The sequence below is a fragment of the Bos indicus x Bos taurus genome, chromosome X (genome assembly GCF_003369695.1).
Source record: "Bos indicus x Bos taurus breed Angus x Brahman F1 hybrid chromosome X, Bos_hybrid_MaternalHap_v2.0, whole genome shotgun sequence".
NCBI classification, from domain to species: domain Eukaryota; kingdom Metazoa; phylum Chordata; class Mammalia; order Artiodactyla; family Bovidae; genus Bos; species Bos indicus x Bos taurus.
In genome coordinates this window covers 128,320,897-128,345,543 of record NC_040105.1, presented here as the reverse complement: position 1 = coordinate 128,345,543, position 24,647 = coordinate 128,320,897, and the positions used below count along the sequence as shown (strand labels likewise).

Sequence of the window (24,647 nt, the reverse complement as noted above, 5' to 3'; positions counted from 1 at the left end):
GTGATGGACAGGGAGGCCTGGCGTGCTGCAATCGATGGGGTCACCAAGAGTCGGACACGACTGAGTGAACTGAACTAGTATTATTTGTGAAAGCAGCCTTCCAGGGGTGGGACTGGCACTGTCACTACATTCCTTCCCAGAGCGGAGGTTGGAACTACACTGTCCAATCTGTATCATGTGACCATTGAGCACATGAAATGTGACTAGTCCAAGTTGAGATGAAAAACAAATGTAAAATATCTCATTAACAATTTTTAAAATGCTGATTACATGCCAAAACACTAATTCGGGGGCATAATTAGGCTAAATAAAAATATTAACTTCACCTATTTCTTCCAACTTTTTACTGTGGCTTTTAGAAAATTTAAGATTACTATGTGGCTTACATTATACTTCTATTGAGCAGTACTAACTTGGAAATCACACTGAGATACATTGTCGCCAAAGGAAAGTACAAAGTATATTGAATTGTAGGGAGAAAGGAAAATTAAAATTCCATGAAGACTAAACACAAAAAAAGTAGATGACTGCAAAATAAGACTCAGAATTAGTTGGCAGAGCTGATAGTAGAACTGTGAGAGGGCCTTTTCCAGATAACAAATCATTTTCAAACTCTAGAACAACAAGTTGACAATTATTTGGCCACCAGAGTGGACAGGGCATTGAAAAAAACCAAAGCACTGGTATATCAATATCTCACTGGAATTGTTAGTATAAATCTAAGTAGACTCTGACAATTTAAGTTGTATACTGTTAAGTCCTAGAACAGGTACTAAGAAAATAACAAAAGAAGTGGAAAAAAATCTTCAAAGAAATGAAAATGTTACACTAAAAAATATAAACTTAATGGCAAAGAAGGAAACAAAGGAGGAACACAGACAAAAAAATATATGAGGCAAACAGAAAACTAAGAGTAAAATGGCAGATGTAAATCCTACCATATCTGTAAGTACATTAAATATAAATGCACTAGATACACAAGTCAAAAGAAAAGGAAGAAAATAGTAAGTTAGAGCACAAATTAATAAAATCAAGAATACAAAAATAAAGAAAGCAACAAAATTGAAAGTTGGTTCTGTGAAAAAAATTAACAAGATCAATCTACCTTTAGTTAGGTTGACAGAAAAAAGAGTCAAATTACTATATAAGGAATGAAAGAGGGGACATTAGTACAAGTCTTATATAAACAAAATACGTCTTAAGGAATTACTAAGAAAAATTGCATGTCAACGAACTATATAACATAGATGCTAAATGGACAAATTCCTAAAACAACAAAAATGACTCAAGAAGAAATAGAAAATCTGAATCAATTCATAACAAAGCGATTGAATTAGCAATTTGAATCTTCCCATTTAAAAAAAAAAGCCCAGGGCCAGATGGCCTTACTGGCAAATTCTACCGAACATTTAAAGAATAATTAATGCCAATCCTTATAAAACGCTTTTGAAAAAACAGAAGAGGTGGGAACACATCTCAACTCATTCTATGAGGCTAATATTACTCTGATACCAAAACCAGACAAAGACTACAAGGAAACTATAGACCAATATCTCTCATGAAGATAAATATCAAAATCCTCAACAAAAAGGTATAAAACAAAGCCCACCAATGCATTAAAAGGATCATATATCACAACCAAGTGATATTTGTCCCAGAGATGCAAGGGAGGTATAACATCTAGTATAATAGTTTAATTATTATTATTGTTATCACTTTAGTACACTTAATACATTAATAGAATAAAAGACACATATATATTAGATGCAGAAGAGGAATTTGATTAAAAAACCAATATATCTTGATAATAAAAACAATCAACAAACTAGTAATACAAAGGAACTTCCTCAAACTAATAAAAGGCATTTATGAAAAACTCACAGCTAACTCTATACTTAATGGGGAAAGACTGAAGACTTTTTTTCTTAAGATTATAAAGACAGAGATGTCCATTCTTGCCATTTCACTCGAAGTTCAATCCATACATTTATGGTCAATTGATTTTTGAAAAAGTTTTTAAGACCATTCAACGGGGAAAAAACAGTGTTTTCAACAAATGGAGCTGTGAAAACTGGATGCTGCTGCTGCTAAGCCACTTCAGTCGTGTCCGACTCTGTGCGACCCCATAGACGGCAGCCCACCAGGCTCCCCCATCCCTGGGATTCTCCAGGCAAGAACACTGGAGTGGGTTGCCATTTCCTTCTCCAATGCATGAAACTGAAAAGTGAAAGTGAAGTCGCTCAGTCGTGTCCGACCCTCAGCAACCCCATGGACCACAGCCTTCCAGGCTCCTCCGTCCATGGGATTCTCCAGACAAGAGTACTGGAGTGGGGTGACATTGCCTTCTCCTGAAAACTGGATATCCACAAGCAAAAGAATGAAGTTGTACCCCTACCTCACACCAAATATAGAAAATTAACTCAAAATGGATCATACATCTATGCATAACAACAAAGCCTAAAAAATTTTTAGAAGAAACCATAGGTGTAAATCATCATGACTTTGGATTAGGCAATGATTTCTTAGATATGACAAACACACAAAAATATATAAATTAGACTTAAACAAAATTATAAACTTTTATGTTTTAAAGGATATTATTAGAAAAATGAAAAGACATCCCACACCATGGGAGAAAATATTTGCAAATCATACATCTGATAAGTGTCTCATATCAAGAATATACAAATAATCCTTACAATTCAACAATGGAATGACAGATACCCCAATTTAAAAATTGAAAAGGATCTTATAGACCCTTTCACCAAAGAAGATATACATCTTATTTGGCCAACAATCACAAGAAAATTACTCAACATCAACAGTCATTATGCTCAGTCTCTCAATTGTGTCTGACTCTTTGAGATCCCATAGACTGTAGCCCACTAGACTCCTCTATCCATGGGATTTTCCTGGCAAGAATACTGGAGTGGATTGTCATTTACTCCTCCAGGGCATCTTCCCGACCCAGGGATTGAACCTACATCTCTTGCATTTCCTGCATTACAGGTGGATCCTTTATCACTGAGTCACCAGGGGAAGCCCATCTATATTCATACAATGGAGTATTATTTGGTCATAAAAAGGAAAGAAGTAGTGAAACATTCTATACTATGGATGAACCTTGAATACATTATGTTATGTGAAAGGTACCAGACAAAAAAGGCTGGACTTGTATGATTCCATTTCTATGAAATGTCTAGAACAAACAAATCCACAGAGACAGAAAGCAGATCAGAGGTTTTCAGGGTAGGGGCTTAGGTGGGTGGTGGGGAGGAGAAGAGGGAGTGACAACCTATTGGTACAGAGTTTCTTTTGGAAAGATAAAACTGTACTAATACTGATTTTTGGTGATGGTTACACAACTCCACAAATATACTAAAACCCACTGAATTGTACACTTTAAATGGGTAAATTGGTAAATGTATTCTATATGAATTATATCTCAATAAATTAAAAAAGTAATGATGTGGGATTTACCACTAACTCAGTGGGAACAAGGATTTGGACTGGAAATTAAATTGATTTAAAAATACAAGATGCTCCAGACAATGGGATATTATTTAGCATTAAAATGAAATGAGCTATCAAAAAGACATGGAGGAAGATTAAATGCATACTACTAACAGAAAGGAAACAATCTGAAAAGGCTACATGCTGTATGATTCCAACTACATGACATTCTGGGAAAGGCAAATCTATGGGGACAGTAAAACATAACAGCTGTTGCTAGAAGTTCAAGGCTGGAGTGGAGCAGAAAGGAGGGATGAATAGGCATGCACAGAGAATTTTTAAGGCAGTAAAACTGTTCTGTATGATGCTGTGATGGTAGATACACATCACTGTACATTTATCAAAACCAATAGAATGTATAACACCAAGTAAAGTGTTAGTCGCTCAGTCGTGTCTCTTTGAAACCCCATGGACTGTAGCCCACCAGGCTCCTCTGTCCATGGAATTCTCCAGGCAAGAATACTGGAGTGGGTTGCCATTTCCTTCTCCAGGGGATCTTCCTGACGCAGGGATTGAACCCAGGTCTCCTGCACTGTGGGCAGATTCTTTACCTCTGGCCACCGGGGAAGCCCAAGAGTGAACCCTAATATAAAGGATGGACTTTGGGTGATAATGATACATATCAGTGCAGGCTCATCGATTATAACAGATGTACCACTCTGGTGCAGGATGTTGATAGTGGGGGAGGCTATGGATATTGAGGAGGCAAGAGATATATGAGAAATCTTGGTACTTTCTGCTCAAGTTTGCTGTGAACCTAAAAAGTGCTTTAAAATAGTCTATTTTAAAAAAAGCATTTAAAATGTACTTTATTATACTTCTGATTTTGTGGATGGAGATTCATGCTCTCTGTACTGATGCTGGGAAAGGCTGAAGGCAAAAAGAGAAAGCGGGCAGCAAAGAATGAGATGGTTAGATAGCATCACTGACTCAATGGACATGAGTTGAGCAATCTCCAGGAGATACTGGAGGACAGGGAAGCCTAGCATGCTGCAGTCCTTGGGGTCACAAAGAGACATGATGCAATTTAGTGACTGAACAACAATACTTTTGATGGCTCCTCACTATCCCAAGGAGGGACTCCATTCCCCTTTAGCTTGATTTAAGAGAAAAATGAAAGCCCTACCCCACGTAAGACTAGAGGCGAGGAGAGAATGGTAGTCACATGCTAAAACTGATGCAATCAAGAAAACCCTGATACACACTGTATTTTTTAAATCTAGAATTTATGACTTATTTGTATTGTGCCAGCATGAGTGGAGCAATGATTATATTAAATACTGTAGATGACATGTGCCAAGAAAAAATCATTTTCAGATGGTTTAATTCACTTCCCCTGTTCCTGTTTCTCTCCTGTAACTCCCTTCACTTCCTCCCTATTGTTTTCTTCTTCTCCCTATGTCCAAAGACATAGAATGAAAACCCAAATCCCCCAAATCATAAAGGTAGTTGCCATTCATTACAAAGCGGGGGAAGAGACTCTGAGTAGGCAGGATGGATAAGAACAGACAACAAAATTGGGAGATTTCATAAAAGTATAACGTCTAAAACAAGAGGATATCATTAAATTATCCCAAAGACATGTACTAGGTATCTATTCATTTCTTCCATTTGAACTTTTTATTTTGTAATGAGGTCTAGCCGATCTATTTATTTTTCTACCAACCTAAATTTAATCACATTTAACAGTAGTGCCCAGCAAAAGCAATTTAGCATCATACTGCATCAGATACACTCCAAAACAAAGGGACGATCAGCACAGCTTGAGTCCTCCTCCACTCCCAAGTATTTCAGCACTAAACCCAAACAAATTCAATGAATGCTAGAAATCCCCATCGGGAATCTAGACATATCACACTGCCCTTTATTCATGAGTCTTCTGTGAAGACCTCTCTGAGCAGCTGGAAAACTTATGAGTTCAACTTGATCTGCCTGGCTGGGCATCAGCTCGCCTGAATGCCTGGGGGAACATGATTGATCATCCTGGTTATTCGTGGCAAGCATTGGACAAATGGAAGGAGAGGCCTATAGCCATACAGGCTGAATGAACTTGTTCAAAACCACACCAAGGACTTCCCTGGTGGCTCAGTGGAGAGGAGTCTGCCTGCCAATGCAGAGAACATGGGTCTGATCTGTGGTCTGGGAGGATTCCACATGCCACGGAGCTGCTGCTGCTGCTGCTGCTGCGTCGCTTCAGTCATGTCCGACCCTGTGCGACCCCATAGACGGCAGCCCACCAGGCTCCCCCGTCCCTGGGATTCTCCAGGCAAGAACACTGGAGTGGCTTGCCATTTCCTTCTCCAATGCATGAAAGTAAAAAGTGAAGTCGCTCAGTCGTGTCTGACTCTTCACGACCCCATGGACTGCAGCCCACCAGGCTCCTCCGTCCATGGGATTTTTCAGGCAAGAGTACTGGAGTGGGGTGCCATTGCCACGGAGCAGTTCAGTCCAAATGCCACAACTCCTGAGCCAGTGCTCTGGAGCCTGAACCACAACTACTGAAGCCCATGCACCCCAGAGCCTGTGCTCCCCAACAAGAGAAGCCAGCGCAATAAGCACCCTGTGTGCCACAACTAGAGAGCAACCCCCACTCACAACTAGAGAGAAGCCTGTGCAGCAACGAAGACCCAGCACAGCCACAAATAAAACTAAATCAATCAACAAACAAATCAATAAAACACGCCAAACTCTGAATGAAAAGACCTGCAGGAGCTTCATGTCCTCAGGAGACATGTGGAGTACCTAGACAAGCAACCTAGCCTGACAGAGCTATCCTAGTGTTAGGAAAAGAATCCAGAAATTCTGCTCCAAGCCAACTGGTTTCATCTGTTGAAACGGCAGCCTAATATTTGTGCTACCAGCTTCTGTCATAGGGTTTTTGTCACAAGGGCTCGGTAAATATTTATCAATGATGGTGTTGCTAATGAGAGGATCCCAAAGATGAATGCCCCCATGTGAGGAAAGACCTAGGAAGAAAAGGCCACTCGGTATCACAGCATATGAAATCTATCATGTTACATGTCAGATTTTATAGTGCTACTAGGTGCTAGGCATCCCTGCTAATTTGCATAATAGTTATAAGAGGCTGGCATTTTCCTCCCCATTTTACAGATGATACAGCTAAGAATAGGGAGATTATACACTATGCCCAGTGTCACTAAGATAAGGATTGGCTGAGCAGAGATTCACACCATAACTCCTGAAGCCTGTGTTCCTTCTACTACATCAGAGCACCTTTTTTTACCCTGCTCCTTGCAATACCAGGCTGGCCCATTCCTGTGCAGGATATTGACTTGGCTTTCCATCTTGAAAGCTTTGCTCTTAAAAATCTCTATGGTGCTATTAAAATGAATGTTGCAATTTATTATCCCTGGTTTCTTGAAGAGTCTTTGGTCAATGATAACCAAAGCTGAGACAATTCTGAATGGGGCTTTTCACAGCAGAGTGGTTTGAGTCATGCATTATTTTTTTAAAAAAATCAATGGATTACAGATTCAGAAGAAATGATGGAGGAAGAAACAGACTTTAACTTGATAAACACAGATGTGTGAGGGAAACATTCCCATAAGTACTGTATTCTTTCACCCTCTGTGATCCAGGGCTTGTTATTATCCTTTTCATGCTGAAAGGAAATATAACACGCACTCTATAGCTTCCATCTGTCAAGTTTGATTACGACAATTTATCACAATTACTGTTTTATTTTTAATCAGAGTAAGGGCACTAATTTAGTTTCTTGCTCTTTTGTCCACAGTACTTTGTCTAGAAAACTTGTGAAGAGACTGTCCAAGGGTAATTTAAAGTGTTCATAATTTTTTAAAAATCTGCTAGGAGGTTGCTATAGTCAAGAAACCTATTCACTTTACATTAAGAATTGTTCAGCAGAATGGGGCAGTAGAGTAAATCAGAAACTCAATTACTATGGAATCCCTTTTCCTGTTTGGAAAGAGATCATTGCAGGGTTTAATGCATAATAAGAAAGGCACAGAACTTAGTATTTCATTGGATTTCTGATCTGAAAGGGGGGAACCTTAAGTGCCATTATCTTTTAAAGTATCTCTTAAACCTAAGCTTATCAAAAATGGATTTTTTTTAAAGGGTAAATGGAATAGACCCTGATCCTGGGGGGAAGTCTGAGCTCTAAACAGATTTAGAAAAATCTAATTAGGATTTATTTAAGTATGAGAAAATGCAGAGAATAAAAGCTAAGCCCATAAGAATGGTTTCCATGCTGTTTTCAAGGCTACATATAGGAAATAGGATGAATGATAACAGAGAGCAGGCAGGAATGAAAGACCCTAAGCGATTCCCTGGCTCCATATTGTGCCTCATTTCTACCAAATAAGTCATCTTGTGACCACCTGCAGAGGGAGCCAGGCTCCACTTTGACACTGAAGGCTGGCTGTGGCTCTGGGCAAGAGAAGACCCTAAGAAGGCCCTCCATTAAAAAGCAACCTTGTAGCTGCCACCTACTTCCCGGTGTTTCTGCCTCAGTTCTTTAACCTGGAAAAATGGTACTAATGATCATTTTTCCTTTCTTGTCGGGATTGTCATAAACATTAAATGAGTTAATCCACGTAAAGGGCTTAGAACTACGTGTGGCATATGCAAGTGCTTAATAATAATCACTTTCATCATCATCCCATTCTTCACTGTACAGATTAAGTCGCTTTGCCAACACCAGTCTCCTGTGGTAGCACAAGGCACAGACTCTATATCCATAGTCTGTTTCCTGAACTGATGTTATTTCCCCTTTACGATGCATAGCAGGTGATTGCAAAAGCACTGAAAGGCCCCTCACACATTTAAATAGTTCCCCCTACAGCTGTGTCATGGTGACTGAGATCTCCAGCCTTAATAACCCCTTTGAAGAGTTTTCTGGTGATATAAAATTTCGTTAAAGTGAAGTGGGTTTGTCTCAGGAGAGGGAACACATTAGAGAACTAGCAAAAGTAGAAATGGACTTCCTGTGATGACTAAACCGTGATTAAACATCATTTTAAACCAAATGCAGACCCTGAATGAACACTGAGACTGAGAAAGACACTGAGACAGGTATAATTTTGAAGAAGAGGGAGGGGGGATAGGTTTAGAAGAGAGGGTGGTCAGAGGTGGAGGCCAGGCAACTGGGGAAAAAAAAGGGTTAAAGGCTTTCAGGAGGGTTCAGGGGACTTCAACTTCATTCACAGACATTACTCTCTTAGGTTTTATCGCATGAACCTGAGCCTTGAACTCAGATCTAATTATTCATAATTTTCTAGAAGCATAAGAGCAACCTGCACCCAAAACTCAAGAGATATGTGTATGCTGACAAGGTGATTTCTGGGCCAAATCAAAGTCTCTTTCTGCTCTACTTCATGAAATTTAATGATAAAAATAATTCGCAGTGTAGGTTTGAGTTAGAAAAAGAGGGGTTCATCTACTAACTACACAAGAATACCAAGAACGACTTTTAAAAATCATACATTTAGATTTTTTCTTTGGAAAAAAAAGATACAACATTCACTTCAAGCATTGCTGGGGCTGCATATTTTATGAGGTTTATTTGGACTGCATATCTTTGATGGGCTCTATTTGTGGCTGAAAGTACAAACATACTGATTACAATCACTCTTTCCTACATTTAGGAACAAAATTAATTATCTGCAAAAAGCAGAAAGGCTTAGACAGACTCTCAGTCAGTAAATGATAATAGACAGCACCCAAATATAATGACTCTGTTTCCTACTTTATCTGTTTTAGGCATTCTGAGTGGAATGAAAAAAAGGACAAATTAACTCACTTTCTGAATGTTCTTCGGAAAGGATTTGAATTTGGGCAACAGGAAGTCAGAATCAACCCTCCCCAACCTCCCACTCCCCCTCCATTTAAAACAAGAAAGCCACCTTGATGGAGGGTGCACTTCGCAAAGAGACTTTTTTAAACCTTCTAGTTTCTAGCACTGCTTTTATTTGTTTTTGTTTACTTTATAGGCTTAGAAGAGAGGGTGGTCAGAGGTTGAGGCCGGGCAAGGGATGAAAGGGCTGAAGGCTTTCAGGAGAGTAATTTATTGGAATGATATGACTAACAGTTATACATGTCTCATTTTACTAGGTGTTTTGTAATATGCTGATACATTGTTGTATTCGAAATGCTTTATATGTTAATTCTACAGTTTTTTAATTTTACAAAGTCCTTCTTTCCACAATGTTATTCAGGTGTAATTTTCAATTTATACATTTCGCCCATTTCAAGTGTACAATTTAATGATTTTTACTAAATTTATGAAGTTGTGCGACCATGACAAACCTGTTTGGCAACATTTTCATCTCCCCAATAAGATCCCTCATGCCCATTCTAGCTGTAGCTCAGATGATAAAGAATCTCCCTGCCAGGCAGGAGACCTGGGTTCGAACCCCGGGTCAGGAAGATCCACTGGAGAAAGGAATGGTAACCCACTCCAGTGGTCTTGCCTGGAGAATCCCCATGGACAGAGGAGCCTGGCAGGCTACAGTCCATGGGGTCACAAAGAGTCAGACACGACTGAGTGACTAACTACACTACTACTGATGCATTCTGAATCCCTATCGCCAAAGGGACACTTTAAAGGAAAGGACATTAAGAACTCTGTACCTTCACCAAAACAGGGGTTATTTAGCTTACTCTATTAGGGAATGGCAACCCACTCCAGTATTCTTGCCTGGAGAACCCCATGGACGGAGGAGCCTAGTAGGCTACATACAGTCCACGGGGTCGCAAAGAGTCGGACACGATTGAGCAACTTCACTTCCACTTTCTATTAACAGTCTAGATAGCATATTAAAAAGCAGAGATATTACTTTGCCAACAAAGGTCCGTCCAGTCAAGGCTATGGTTTTTCCAGTGGTCATGTATGGATGTGAGAGTTGGACTGTGAAGAAGGCTGAGCGCTGAAGAATTGATGCTTTTGAACTGTGGTGTTGGAGAAGACTCTTGAGAGTCCCTTGGACTGCAAGGAGGTCCAACCAGTCCATCCTAAAGGAGACTGGTCCTGGGTGTTCATTGGAAGGACTGATGCTCAGGCTGAAACTCCAGTACTTTGGCCACCTCATGTGAAGAGTTGACTCATTGGAAAGGACTCTGATGCTGGGAGGGATTGGGGTCACGAGGAGAAGGGGATGACAGAAGATGAGATGGCTGGATGGCATCACCGACTCAATGGACGTGAGTCTGAGTGAACTCTGGGAGTTGGTGATGGACAGGGAGGCCTGGCGTGCTGCGATTCATGGGGTCGCAAAGAGTCGGACACGACTGAGCGACTGAACTGAACTGAACTGAACTGATTAACAGTCTACCCAATAAGGAAAATAATGGCAAACAGAAAGACGTAGAAGAGTACCCAGTACCAGAACTCAGAAAGTTGTGGCTGCTGGTGATGATGAAAGTGTGTGTTTTATCTTATGAAGGCTGTAAGACACTGGAAGAAATCTGCCCCAAATTCTGTCATCGTGGCCTTATGTGAAATTCTTTATTACAGCAAAAATTATAACTATCCCTTCCCTGGAGGAAATGACTATACTACAGTGTAAGTGCATTTAAAAATGTTTCTGTGATGTTCATAATACACGCTTAATTTTTAATGTGGGTGGGGAGTGACAGCCCTTTAAGAAACGGGCCAAGTGGAAAGCATTTTCTGCCTGAGACCTGAGAAACACAGCAAAATGCATAGCAGAGGCCATCTGCAGCACTACTGCAAGCGAATGACGTAGCCCTACAGCTGCCAAAGGTAACCTTATTCCAAGTGGGTAAAAAAGAATCAGAGGAATCACACTGTGTACATGACTCCACTTTTCTGAGGTGTTTAAGGTTTTGCAATTAAAAAAAAAAGAAGCAAGTATTCGAGAGCTTTTCTACCCTCACCAGATAGAAGGCTGCTTTCCCTCTGCTCTGATTCCCGGGCCACCCAACATTAAAAAGGCATTTTGGACTCCCTCATTCTCATCATGGGAACAGATGTATTCTCTGAATACCAGGTCATCAGTGGGGGCTTCCTAGACTGCTGCCCACTTGAACAAATATTCCTGACTCTCTAACCTTTCTGAATATATTCCAAGCACAAATCTGTCCTCCACAGCACTCCTACAGACATGGATAAGCATCTGCTTACTACTTGGTGGTTATCACTTGCTTCATCATGCTGCTGCTAAGTCGCTTCAGTTGTGTCCGACTCTGTGCGACCCCATAGACGGAAGCCCACCAGGCTCCACCGTCCCTGGGATTCTCCAGGCAAGAACACTGGAGTGGGTTGCCATTTCCTTCTCCAATGCATGAAAGTGAAGATGCTCAGTCGTGTCCGACTCTTCGCGACCCCATGGACTACAGCCTACCAGGCTCCTCCGTCCATAAAAGAGAAAAGTCTCAGGCAAGCTACTTAGCAACACAAAACTCCCAAACCCAGAGCCTGAACAAGCAAGAAAGGAAACAAGAGCTTGGAGACTGAAAGAGACAGCAACAGAGTAGTGAGCAGATGGAGGCCCAAAGGGGCGAGTTTATTCCTAACCAGAGGCAACTACTCAAATGCCCCTTTTATATTTTTTAGAGTATTCTCTGAAGAGCTGAGAAAACAGCTGCCATCTATTCTTCGATGTTCCTTCTGCTAGCGTCCAACAGTTGGCGCACATCCAGCCTTTTGACTAAACAGTCAAGGCTGAGCTAAGTGTCTTTCAGCAACTTCTTATTTCCTTGACAGATCCTCCAGAAGCATCATGAACTTGAGAAGTTTTGGCAGCCATCCAAGGTTGGGGGACTCATGTGTTGCAAGACAATTCTCCATGGTCCTCTTGTGTTTCTGCATGTCTTATAAACAGAGGCACATCGCCCCACCCCCAGACTATTTGTATCAAATATCTTTCTGTACCAAATAGTCTTGGAAGATAGTAATGGTGTCTCTGTCAGAGAAAGCAGGGGACAGTCTTAGTATCTATGAGAAAAGATTTGAGTTCCCTAAAAGCTTGTGTGAGGGAACACAGCCCCACCCATCAACAGAAAATTGGATTAAAGATTTACTGAGCATGGCCCTGCCCATCAGAACAAGACCCAGTTTCCCCCTCAGTCAGTCTCTCCCACCAGGAAGCTTCCATAAGCCTCTTATCCTTCTCCATCAGGGGGAAGACAGACTGAAAACAACAATCACAGAAAACTAACCAATCTGATCACATGGACCACAGCCTTGTCTAACTCAATGGAACTATGAGCCATGCCATGTAGGGCCACCCAAGACGGACGAGTCATGGAGAAGAGTTCTGACCAAATATGGTCCACTGAAGAAGGGAATGGCAAACCACTTCAGTATTCCTGCCTTGAGAACCCCATGAACAGTATGAAAAGGCAAAAAGATAGGACACTGAAAGATGAACTCCCCAAGTCACTAGGTCCCCAATATGCTATTGAAGCTCAGTGCAGAAATAACTCCAGAAAGAATGAGGAGACAGAGCCAGAGCAAAAACAACACCCAGTTGTGGATGTGACTGGTGACAGAAGCAAAGTCCGATGCTGTAAAGAGCAATATTGCATAGGAACTGGGAATGTTAGATCTATGATTCGAGGCAAATTGGAAGTGGTCAAACAGGGGATGGCAAGACTGAATGTTGACATTATAGGAATCAGCAAACTAAAACGGACTGGAATGGGTGAATTTAACTCAGATGACCATTATATCTACTACTGTGGGCAGGAACCCCTTAGAAGAAATGGAGTAGCCATCATGGTCAACAAGAGAGTCCAAAATGCAGTACTTGGATGCAAACTAAAAAACGAAAGAAAGATCTCTGTTTGGTTCCAAGGTAAACCATTCAATATTCGTGGTAATCCAAGTCTATGCCCCGACCAGTAATGCTGAAGAAGCTGAAGTTGAATGGTTTTATGAAGACCTACAAGACCTTCTAGAACTAACACCCAAAAAAGAGGCCCTTTTCATTACAGGGGACTAGAATGCAAAAGTAGGAAGTCAAGAAACACCTGGAGTAACAGGCAAATTTGGCCTTAGAGTATAGAATGAAGCAGGGCAAAGGCTAATAGAGTTTTGCCAAGAGAACACACTGGTCATAGCAAACACCCTCTTCCAACAACACAAGAGAAGACTCTACACATGGACATCACCGTTATATCAAAATTAGATAGATTATATTCTTTGTAGCCAAACATGGAGAAGCTCTATACAGTCAGCAAAAACAAGACTGGGAGCTGACTGTGCCTCAGGCCATGAACTCCTTATTGCCAAATTCAGACTTAAATTCCAGAAAGTAGGGAAAACCACTAGACCATTCAGGTATGACCTAAATCAAATCTCTTATGATTATACAGCGGAAGTGAGAAATAGATTCAAAGGATTAGATCTGATAGACAGAGTGCCTGATGAACTATGGATGGAGGTTCGTGACATTGTACAGGAGACAGGGATCAAGACCATGCCCAAGAAAATGAAATGCAAAAAAAAGCAAAATGGTTGTCTGAGGAGGCCTTACAAATAGCTGTGAAAAGAAGAGAAGCCAAAAGCAAAGGAAAAGGAAAGATATTACCTATTTGAATGCAGAGTTCAAAGAATAGCAAGGAAAGATAAGAAAGCCTTCCTCAGGGATCAATGCAAAGAAATAGAGGAAAACAATAGAATGGGAAAGACTAGAGATCTCTTCAAGAAAATTAGAGATACCAAGGGAACTTTCCACACAAAGATGGCCACAATAAAGGACAGAAATGGTATGGACCTAAGAGAAGCAGAAGATATTAAGAAGGGGTGGCAAGAATACAAAGAAGAACTATACAAAAAAGATCTTCACAACCCAGATAATCACAATGGTGTGATCACTGACCTAGAGCCAGACATCCTGGAATGTGAAGTCAAGTTGGCCTTAGAAAGCATCACTACGAACAAAGCTAGTGGAGGTGATGGAATTCCAGCTGAGCTATTTCAAATCCTAGAAGATGATGCTGTGAAAGTGCTGCACTCAATATGCCAGCAAATTTGGAAAACTCAGCAGTGGCCACAGGACTGGAAAAAGTCAGTTTTCATTCCAATCCCAAAGAAAGGCAATGCCAAAGAATGCTCAAACTACTGCACAATTGCTCTAATGTCACATGCTAGTAAAGTAATGCTCAAAATTCTCCAAGCCAGGCTACAACAGTACATGAACTATGAACTTCCAGATGTTCAAGCTGGTTTTAGAAAAGGCGAAGGAACCAGAGATCAAATTGCCAACATCCGCTGGATCACAGAAAAAGCAAGAGAGTTCCACAAAACATCTATTTCTGCTTTATTGACTACGCCAAATCCTTTGACTGTGTGGATCACCACAAACTATGGAAAATTCTTCAAGAGATTCCAGACCACCCTACCTGCCTCTTGAGAAATCTCCATGCAGGTCAGGAAGCAACAGTTAGAACTGGACATGGAACAAGAGACTGGTTACAAATTGGGAAAGGAGTACATCAAGGCTGTATATTGTCATCGTGCTTTTTTAACTTATAGGCAGAGTACATCATGAGAAACGCTGGGCTGGAAGAAGCACAGGCTGGAATCAAGATTGCTGGGAGACAATGTTCATTGCAGCACTGTTTACAATAGCCAGGACATGGAAGCAACCTAGATGCCCATTGGCAGACGAATGGATAATAAAGCTGTGGTACATATACACAATGGAGTATTACTCAGCTAATAAAAAGAATGCATTTGAATCAGTTCTAATGAGGTGGATGAAAACTGGAGTCTATTATACAGAGCGAAGTAAGTCAGAAAGAAAAATAGCAATACAGTATATTAACGCATATATATGGAATTTAGAAAGATGATAATGATGACCCTATATGCGAGACAGCAAAAGAGACACAGATGTAAAGAACAGACTTTTGTACCCTGTGGGAGAAGGTGAGGGTGGGATGATTTGAGACAATAGCATTGAAATATGTATATTATTATACGTGAAACAGATCGCCAGTCCAGGTTCGATGTGTGAGACAGAGTGCTCAGGGCTGGTGCACTGAGATGACCATGAGGGATGGGATGGGGAAGGAGGTGGGAGGGGGATTCAGGGTGGGGAACATATGTACACTCATGGCTGATTCATGTCAATGTATGGCAAAAACCACCACAATATTGTAAAGTAATTAGCTTCCAATTAAAATAAATAAATTAAAAAAAAAGACTGCTGGGAGAAATATCAATAACCTCAGATATGCAGATGACACCACCCTTATGGCAGAAAGGGAAGAAGAACTAAACAGCCTCTTGATGAAAGTGAAAGAGGAGAGTGAAAAAGTTGGCTTAAAATCAACATTCAGAAAACGAAGATCATGGCATCCGGTCCCATCACTTCATGGAAAACAGATGGGGAAACAGTGGAAACAGTGTCAGACTTTGTTTTGGGGGGCTCCAAAATCACTGCAGATGGTGACTGCAGCCATGAAATTAAAAGATGCTTACTCCTTCGAAGAAAAGTTATGTCCAACCTAGACAGCATATTAAAAAGCAGAGACATTACTTTGTCAGCAAAGGTCCGTCTAGTCAAGGCTATGGTTTTTCCAGTAGTCATGTATGGATGTGAGAGTTGGACTATAAAGAAAGCTGAGTGCTGAGGAATTGATGCTTTTGAACTGTGGTGTTGGAGAAGACTCTTGAGAGTCCCTTGGACTGCAAGGAGATCCAACCAGTCCATCCTAAAGGAAATCAGTCCTGAATATTCATTGGAAGGACTGTTGTTGAAGCTGAAACTCCAATACTTTGGCCACCTGATGCGAAGAGCTAACTCATTGGAAAAGACCCTGATGCTGGGAAAGATTGAAGGCGGGAGGAGAAGGGGATGACAGAGGATGAGACGGTTGGATGGCATCACCGACTCAATGGACATGAGTTTGAGTAAACTCCCGGAGTTGGCAATGGACAGGGAGGCCTGGTGTGCTGCAGTCCATGGGGTCGCAAAGAGTCAGACACGACTTAGCGACTGAACTGAACTGAAGTTCAAGCCTCCTCTCCTGTAATGCATCACACTGTGCGTAGGAGTCATCTGGTCCTCTTTGCCTTTCCCTGTGGGAGCTGGGGCTTGGGGACCCAGCACAAATGCTGATACTCTGGCTACTGCTCTCGTTGTGAGAAGTAAACTGTGCTGCATATCTGAGCTGGAGTCTCCTGTCCTTATCCAGCATCCATGATACTGGCTGCGTAACTTGTTAGTTTGCAATCGGTAAAAATCTCAGATGTTTCACAGTTCTTGAGGATACTTTCTTGCCACATTACTCCAGAGACCACAGCAAGGGGGGAAGACTTCTTTCTAAAGATTCAGAACATATAATCACAGTGCCAAGGCAAAGGCAAGTAATTCTAGATTTGTGAGGACCCCACTGGATTCCCTAATATGCCCCATAATATACATAATTTCAAGATGAAGCATTATAAAGAGCTTCCCTTGTGTGACCACTGTTTGAAACGTGTCCCAAAATTAACATTAGGTGCCTGAAAGTGATGTAGATTTTTTCATTTGTATTTGGCTTGTCAATAAATAGGTACTCTATGTTTTAAAACTATATATTTTCCCCATGGGAATCACTAAAGCTATTTTTATTGTGAACGAAAAAAAGATGGCATGCTGTAAACATTTTTCTCTCTCCAGAAATGGACCTCATGGAAATAAAGCTGCTTGCCACAGTTCTAGATGCTGACCTGCAGACAGTAATTAGGCAGTGAGCCATTTACTTGTTTTTATCACTTTGAAATCACTTGCTACTGACAACAGCTTGTATGAATTCAGACAAGGTATCTCTATATGAGACTAAAAAATGAAAGTCCAAAGTGATGGCATGAGGAGAAAAACACTGACATTCTGACACCTGAGAAATAACCTCAGCTTTCAAAAGTGTAGGGCTAATCTTGGAAATTCTGATGAGCTACAGTCACTCACATAGACAGCAAAATATAAGAATTTGATAGAGTGAATTATTATTGAGGATCAACAGAGAATCTTCCCGAGAGCTTCCTAGCTCACATAAATAAATACTGACTTCACTGAAGATATCTTCAGAAATTCTACCTAAGAAAATGGATGTACCTGAATACTGGAATATGTTAGGTACTCAGTAGGCAGTGTTACTAATATTAAGGAGACTCCATAATGGAGGCCTGGGTGTACTGAAGTCCAGAATCAAAGACAAATGCATTAAAAACTGTATGTTGATACAACAGGCAGACTCCAAACACTGCAGGGGCAAGATAATCCATCCCTCATCATTGGCACAGTGCATACAGATTCTAGGCAAAGTCGTTTCACCATGTGACTGGGTCTTCCATCACCTACAAAAACATTCATTCTTCCTCTAGAAACTATTCTGTGCCTTTAAATGTTACGGAGACGAAAAATCTCATGTTTTGTAGCACTTGATTGAGGAATACTATAGGAGAAATCTCCAAGGAGGGAGAATGAATTCACAAACTGATTGTGCAGCTGTAAAAACAGGAGAGAGTAATACAGGATATTAAACAAGATAATCAAGACCCACATAGCCTGTGGTAAAGGAATGAAAATTTTGGTGAGAAGAGAGTGAACCTATTTGAAAGAGCAATGTAGAGAAATTGTGAGAAGCATGTGCTTTGGAGTCTGACAGATCCAGCTTTGAATCCCAGCTCTGCTACCTCCTGGCCAAATGATTTCTGAGGACAGCAACAGTTGCGGTCATCTTTCCAGCCACTTCTTGCACCTCCTGTGTCTGTTAGTGGCTCCACAATTGGACACTCACTAAATGTTCCCTGAGATGAATGTTATTTCAGACAGTGCTAAAATGAATATCATAGTGAGGAAAGACTGGCTCCAAATTGATGAAGAGTACATCAAGGCTGTATATTGTCACCTTGCTTATTAAACTTATATGCAGAGTACATCATGCAAAATGCCAGGCTGGATGAAGCACAAACTCAAATCAAGGTTTCCGGGAGAAATATCAATAACCTCAGATATGAAGATGACACCACCCCTATGGCAGAAAGTGAAGAGGAACTAAAGAGCCTTTTGATGAAAGTAAAAGAGGAGAATGAAAAAGCTGCCTTAAAACTCAACATTAAAAAAACTAAGATCTTTGGCAAAACTAATACAATATTGTAAAGTTTAAAAATAAAATAAAATAAGCAGAAACTTGAAAAAAAAAAAAAGAAAAGAAAAACTTAGTGACTACTAGATTATCCTTAGGACTCTGCATTAACTCTATAATGTTCTTGGTATTAAAAAAAAAAACACGCATATTTGTCACAGAAATTTAGTTAACATCTTACAACTGAACATGTATGTATGTTGCTTAGATAAATGTAATCACTGTAAACATCTATATGATCTGGGATTTTGTTTTTATTTTGAACTGGGAGCTTTTTTGTTTACAAATTCATTAAAAACTAAAAAACTGTTTCTGTAAGGAAAAAAAAAATAAACACACCTGAAATTTTCAAAAAAAAAAAAAAAAAAACACAACTAAGATCATGGCATCCAGTCCCTTCACTTCATGGCAAATACATGGGAAACAATGGAAACAGTGATAGACTTTATTTTTCTGGGGCTCCAAAATCACTACAGATGGTGACTGCAGCCTTGAAATTAAAAGATGCTTGCTCCCTGGAAGAAAAGCTATGACCAACCTAGACAGCATATTAAAAAGCAGAGACATTACTTTGCTGACAAAGGTCCATCTACTCAAGGCTATGGTTTTTCCAGTAGTCATGTATGGATGTGAGAGTTGGACCATAAATAAAGCTGAGTGCCGAAGAATCTGATACTTTTGAGCTGTGGTGTTGGAGAAGACTCTTGAGAGTCCCTTGGACAGTAAAATCAAACCAGTCAGCCCTAAAGGAAATCAGTCCTGAATATTCATTGAAAGGACTGATGCTGAAGCTCCAATACTTTGGCCACCTGTTGGGAAGAATTGACTCAGTGGAAAAGACCCTGATGCTGGGAAAGATTGACGCTGGGAGGGGAAGGGGCTGACAGAGGATGAGATGGTTAGATGGCATGACTGACTCAATGAACATGAGTTTGAGCAAGCTCCAGGAGTTGGTGATGGACAGGGAAGAGTCCATGGGGTCACAAGGAGTTGGACATGTCTGAGCGAGTGAACTGAAGTGAGGAAATAAGGGGAGAAACAGAGAAGGTAGAAAAGGTTGCAGTTTTGGACAACATTCAATGAAGCACATAACTAGTCAAGGTAATGAAATTGTGGGAGAGGAAACACTAATGCTGAGAAACTCTGAAATGAATCAATAAAGAAAGTACATAAGTAAAATTGGAAAAATAAAAGTGCAAACAGCCATGTGAGGACATATGAGCAATTTACTTTAGGGGGGTAAAGAAAGTAAGTCCAATCATAGAGATTCTTGGGAAACTTTCTCAATTAGCAATAAACATCCAACATGCTGATTACTGGGCTTCCCTGGTGGCTCAGACAGAAAAGAATCTGCCTGCAATGCAGGAAACCCGGGTTCAATCCCTAGGTCAGGTAGATCCGCTGGAGAAGGGAATGGCAACCCGCTCCAATATTCTTGCCTGGATAATCCTGTCCATGGGGTCGCAAAGAGTCAGATACAGCTGAAGGACTGAGCACATCCATAAGGTATGGAATTCAATAATGTGCTGATAAATTTTAAAATGACACTCTCAAATACTACCCAAATGATGCCTCAATACTATTAAAGACCTACTCAGTACTCACTTGGGGCCATGATATTTAACCTAGTTCACAAATGTAGATGAAGAACCAAGATGGATCTATTTACAGTCCCATCGTTAATACTTTTCAGTAAAACTTTTCTCTTTCCTTACCTTCCTCTCACCTCTTCTCTCTTTCTCTCTCTCACACATATAAACACACAATAAAATATTGGTATTTTTATTCACTTCTTTGGGTTAAAATAACATGAAACGTCCTGGCACTTAAAAACAAGTTTAAGAAAAACTCATTATCCATTTGGCACTTAGAAACACGCTGTAGAAGGAGTACTGCACTGCGGCTTAGTTAGTACTTGCCATGTGCCTCGAACTCTGCCAGGTACTTTGAACCTACCATTTCAGTGATTCCCAAGTATCAGCCCCATCTGATAGATGTGCTCACAGCTTTGCCATTGTCATTCACTTCCAACCTCTGGGTCTTATCTTCTAAACAAGGTGGCTGGATTTGCTTCCAAGGAAGTATCAGAATCAAATGGAGTACTTTTTAAGTGGCAAATTCTCTGGCACAGACCTATGGTATCAGAATCCCCAGGGCAGGGGGAGGGGCTCCAGGAATCTGTTTAATGAGTTCCCTACATGATTGTGGTGATGAGTCGTTTGAGAACCACATGCTTATCACCTCTAGGTGTGCAGCAAGGAACAACATCCTAACATTTGCTCACATGTCTTCACTTGGTAGTCTGAAGAATGGAAAAGTATCTTAGGGAAAACTGAAACACTAATAGGGCATAATTATAAAAAATTCACAGTGCCCCACTCACGTCAGATCAGATCAGATCAGATCAGTCGCTCAGTCGTGTTCGACTCTTTGCAACCCCATGAATCACAGCACGCCAGGCCTCCCTGTCCATCACCATAAAACCAAAATGTCCTTCATGATCTGGGGTAGATGAGCAAAGTCCCTGCTTGGCAGACTTCATGGCTTCTGCATTATAGGTGGATTCTTTACTGCAGAGCCACTGGGTAAGCCCATGGCAGACTTCATGCACAGCTTATAGCTAGCTAAAAATGCTGTCCTAACAGAGCTCTGGAAGAGCTGATTTTCACAGAGGTCTCTCACAACTTAACCTCAATCAGGACTAACTGGCCGGGTCTCACATTTGATCACAAGCGGAAGGTGAGGGTGCTGCAGCAGAATCTCATTAATGCCTTAGTTTTCAAGGAGCTTAGGCTTGGGGGCCTTCTGTGGTTTTGTTAACGGGAACAGTGCTCTGCAATCCACCCAGCCCTCACTTCCCCTCACCACCCATAATGAATGACCCGGCCCCTTGATGGGGCATACAGAGTATACTGGATCACACCTGGACCGTGATTCCCCACCCCCACCATTTGGTATACATTACTTAGAGCTGGCAATCATAAACCAGTAACAAGGCAGACTTTACATACACTTTCTGTTCTAGTTTATGCATTCCCTGGGGAAGACAGACTTCACGCTCTCATAACCAGCTGGGAGCTGGGAGCAATCAGGCCCTTAATGGCCAAAACAGAAAGGGACTGACTGCCTCACTGAGCACCTCCTGACAGCCAAGGCTTTTCTTCCTGAATGATAATGGCATGAAATGTACTCCTTGTGTGTGTGTGTACACGTGCACACACACAGATGCTCCCACGTGCACCTAACATACAGCAGGGTTGGCACCCCCAAAATAGCTGTTCAATTTAAGTTCAAGATGTCTTTGCAGAATCCTAACGGAGCTTTTTGAGTGAAAATCTGGGAGGGTCTTATGGGAGACAGATCAGTGTGGTGGAAAGAGTGCTCGACTGTAGCAGCAGCAGACCTTGGACCCTACTTCTGGCTCTTCCACTAACTATATAACTGTGGGCAAGCCTCTCTGAACTTTATTTTTTCATTTGTAAAATCAAAGGGACTGGACTAGGTAATCTCTTTCAGGCCTTCTAAGATTCACATTATAGTGAGATGTTCACTGTGCTGAAAATTATTCAGTTACACGTCCGTCTGTCAACAAAGCTAAACTGACCTTTTAAAGACTTAAGAACTATGTCTGGGGCCATCGAGTACCCAGCACCTGGCAAAGTGCCATGAATAGAGCAAATGCTTAAGAAATGTTCACTAAGTAAACTTTCATGTCTAGGGCCTGATCAAAATAGTGGACTCAATCCACTACCAGCTCCACCCCACCTTTTTTTCTGTGTTGAAAATAACTAGAGAAGAAAACATGTTTTCAAAATGTTGCTGTCAAAGTGACCAACATCAGTTTTCAAAATGTTGCTGTCAAAGTGACCAACATCAGAGGCAAACTTTAAAGCCTCCCATACTCTGTCTTTAACGTTATCTTCTTGTTTTTCCTCTTATTGAAGACATTTCCACACCCCTGGCACTCTTGCTTTGTGTCGGACACATAGAGGGCCCTCAACGAACATCAGGTGAAATGAACATACGAATGCACTGGCTTTTCATTTTTCTAATTCTCTGAGATTTACTTTTGTTTAAGGCCCAAGAATCTGGCCTCGAATTATAAAGCAATCAGAGGAATAATTAACCACTGAAGAACACTAGTGCTAGGACATTTCTGTTCATTTTACTATAAAATATTTTCTCAGCAAATGTGTTTTAAATGGCTAACATTCTGAATGGGACAATTAGAGCGGCTCTGTGAGTAGCCATCCTGTGGGTTGAATCATTTTTTGTTCTCCTTTCTTGTTTAATTCACCAAAGAAACCAATTACCCCTATCATTTCGTACTTGCAGAGCTTAAGGACAGGGCTAAATGGCCTAAGCTGCCCTCCACATTCTGGGTAAGCGATGGTTCAGAGTACACAGCAGTTGCACTGCATAGAAGGTAAAAGCATGAATCAAGCAAGGCAACAACCCAGGGTTGGAATCCCAGTTTCCCCACTGCCATTTAACTAGCTTTGATGTCGGGGCAAGGTATTTAGGCTCTGTGAAGTGAAGTGAGAGTCGCTCAGTCGTGTCTGACTCTGCGCCCTGTGGACTATACAGTCCATGGAATTCTCCAGGCCAGAATACTGGAGTGGGTAGCCTTTCCCTTCTCCAGGGGATCCTCCCAACCCAGGGATCAAACCCAGGTCTCCCGCACTGCAGGCAGATTCTATACCAGCTGAGCCACTAAGCTTCATCTTGTTGCTGTGTCTGACTCTTTGCAACCCCATGGACTGCAGCACGCCAGGCCTCCTTGTCCCTCACCATCTCCCAGAGTTTGCCCTAGTTCATATTCCTCACATCATTGATGCCATCCAGCCATCTCATCCTCTGATGCCCTCTTCTCATTCTGCCCTTAATCTTTCCCAGCATCAGGGACTTTTCCAATGAGTCACCTGTGAATGTCAGATGACCACAATACTGGAGCTTCAGCATCAGTCCTTCCAGTGAATATTCAGGGCTGATCTCTCTTAAGATTGACTGGTTTGAACTCCTTGCTGTTCAAGGGACTTTCAGGGATCTTCTCCAGTACCACAGTTTGAAGGAATCAATTCCTCAGCATTCTGCCTTCTTTACAGACCAGCTCTCACAACCGTTCATGATCACTGGAAAGATCGTAGCCTTGACTACACGGACCTTTGTCAGCAGAGTGATGTCTCTGCTTTTCAACACACTGTCTAGGTTTGTCATCACTTTCCTGCCAAGAAGCAATCGTCTTCTGATTTCATGGCTGCAGTCACCATCCGCAGTGATTTTGGAGCCCAAGAAGAGGAAATCTGTCACTACTTCCACCTTTTCCTCTTCTATTTGCCATGCAGTAATGGGGCCAGATGCCATGACCTTAGTTATTTTTAATATTTACTCATAAGCCAGCTCTGAAGCTGGCTTCATCTACTCCTGTGTAAAATGGGGATAATATTAGGATCTATCCCATGGATTACTGCGACATAATTTTATGTAAACTGGTGATGGTAGGATCCCAACAAGGCTAGTGTATTAGATGATTCTGCCACCTCCTTCAACAAAGCTGACAACATTCAGGAGTTAGTCACTATAACCTTAGTGAGAGCTCTTGGCTCTATGTTCTTTTCTGTATTGAAAAGTGTGTGCTCCTGTGGTTCTGAATGTGTGCATCCTAGCTTAGCAGGTACAATGTAACTAATAACGTCTGACTGAAACCAAGCAAGCTGCTCCCTCACAGAACTGTCCCACCCCAATACAAATACCATCAGGCTTACACTGGTATGAATCAAGGCTGCAGAAACAACTGCTGGAAGATATGAATGTTTTGCCTCATTCATTTGTAGCTTTAGTTAGTAGGTTCTAACTGGGTTTCCTACTTTTAAAGACACTACTCAAAATGCACATCAAAACTAACATCGCAAATCAACTACTCAAAATGCTGCTGCTGCTAAGTCACTTCAGTCATGTCCGACTCTGTGCGACCCCATAGACAGAAGTGCACCAGGCTCCTCTGTCCATGGGATTTCCCAGGCAAGAGTACTGGAGTGGGGTGTCATTGC

The 24,647-nt window shown here is 41.3% G+C and overlaps 1 protein-coding gene across 1 annotated transcript in view; it reads right to left on the bottom strand.

The window, feature by feature from the left end:
* GPC3 (glypican 3) overlaps positions 1-24,647 on the bottom strand; it is a 463,539-nt gene that overhangs the window by 193,525 nt on the left and 245,367 nt on the right. The gene's annotated exons all lie outside the window — the stretch shown is intronic.